We start from the raw sequence: 2,243 nt of genomic DNA on the forward strand, positions 1-2,243 counted from the left end.
AGAGACTCCCCCTTACATCAGGGTCCCCAGAGAGCCCCCACTTACATCAGGGTCCCCAGAAAGCCCCCAATCTACATCAGGGTCCCCAGAGAGCCCCCCTTACATCAGGGTCCCCAGAAAGTCCCCCACTTACATAAGGGTCCCCAGAGAGCCCCCCCCCACTTACATCAGGGTCCACAGAGAGCCGCTCCTTACATCAGGGTCACCAGAGAGAGGATGGGCAGTGAGTGATGATGTCATCTCTATGCTGCCCGCAGCTGCACAGCGAGAGGAGAACAGTGGTGCATGGCTCCCAACAATCCCTGATTTGGAGGGACTGTCCCTGATTTGGAGCAATGTCCCTCTGTCCCTCATTCCTCCTCATTTGTCCCTCAATTTGGTCTGATCTATATAGATGTATATAAAATGCACTTTTTATCTTTTAAAAAGTGTTTATCAGCGCTAAACGTTTCATCCAATGTCTAAATTGCTGCATTTGTGAATTCCAAAAGCCAGTATAAAGGAATAGTAGTGGTAAAAAAAAGTACTTGAGGGTTTAACTAATGAATTATTTTGATTTTATTCTCCTTTAACCACTTAAGGACCGCCTCCTGCACATATACGTCGGCAGAATGGCACGGCTGGGCACAAACACGTACCTGCTGTACGTGCTGTGCTGTTGTCCATCCGTGGGTTGCGGGCGCGCGCCCGCGTCCCGGTCCGAAGCTCAGTGACCGCAGCAAATAAAAACAAACAAAAAAACATTCAGCAAGTAAAACCTTCATGCAAGGTATGAGCAGGGAGTCTGTGACAGGTGCTCTTTAATTTGTGATCTCATCTCTCTCCAGCATGCAATGTGTACAAATAATATATAAACCACCAAACAGTAATTTATTATAATTTATTAAATGATATGTAATGCAGTCTTGGAGGTCCTGGATGGGCATGCTGGGATTTGTAGTTCAGCAAGAGGCGCACAGCTCCTCCCACGATGACGTCACCCCTTACAGGACAGCAATGAGCAGTTCAGCACGTAGAGCGCCAGACCACGCCCACGGCTCAGTGCTCTCGGTCCTTAGACCAAACCCTATAGGCTCGTCTTGGGATCCTCAACCACGCCCCCACCCTGTATGCTTGTCACGGGATGAAGCCACGCCCCCGATCCTGCATACGTGTGTCCTCTGAGACCAAACCCTGTAGGCGCGTCTTGAGATCAACCACGCCCCCACCCTGTATGCTTGTCACGGGATGAAGCCACGCCCCCGACCCTTCATATGTGTGTCCTGAGACCAAAACACCCCCCCACTCTATACGCTTGTCATTAGCCCGGCCCCCGTAGTACTCTTATCATTAAAGCAGACCACGCCTGTACACTAGTTATTAGACCAGACCACGCCTATTAAAATTTCTATACACCCGACCACGCCCCCGGAAATGTACGATTGTCAATAGACCATGCCCCCAGAACTTTTCGTTTATTACTAGACCAGGCCACGTCCCCGGACCTGTACGCTGGTTATTAGACCAGACCACGCCTCGGCTCTTCATATTTATTACACACGACCACGCCCCCGGACCTGTACACTTTTTTTTTAGACCAGACCACGCCTCGGCTCTTCATATTTATTACACACGACCACGCCCCCGGACCTGTACACTGGTTATTAGACCAGACCACGCCCCCGGACCTGTACACTGGTTATTAGACCAGACCACGCCTCGTGTCTTAATATTTTTTTACACAGGACCACGCCCCCGAGACCTGTACACTGGTTATAAGACCAGACCACGCCTCGTCTCTTAATATGTTTTACACAGGACCACGCCCCCGGACCTGTACACTGGTTATAAGACCAGACCACGCCTCGTCTCTTAATATGTTTTACACAGGACCACGCCCCCGAGACCTGTACACTGGTTATAAGACCAGACCACGCCTCGTCTCTTCATATTTATTACACAGGACCACGCCCCCGGACCTGTACACTGGTTATTAGACCAGACCACGCCTCGTCTCTTAATATTTTTTACACATGACCACGCCCCCGGACCTGTACGCTTGTTATCATATCATTCCTGTGCGCTTATGATTAAACCAAACCACGCCCCCTCCCGTGATTAGATTACACCTAACCACGCCCCTGCCCTGTCATTCGGACCAACCCTCGCCTGTGCTGTTGCTTGTAAACTAGACCACGCCCCGGGCCGTGTAGGCTTGTGATTGGTACGGAGGTGTGATGGGCGTGGCGCCCCGGGGGTTGTGG

This window comes from Rana temporaria, chromosome 10 (genome assembly GCF_905171775.1).
Source record: "Rana temporaria chromosome 10, aRanTem1.1, whole genome shotgun sequence".
Classification (NCBI taxonomy): Eukaryota; Metazoa; Chordata; class Amphibia; order Anura; family Ranidae; genus Rana; species Rana temporaria.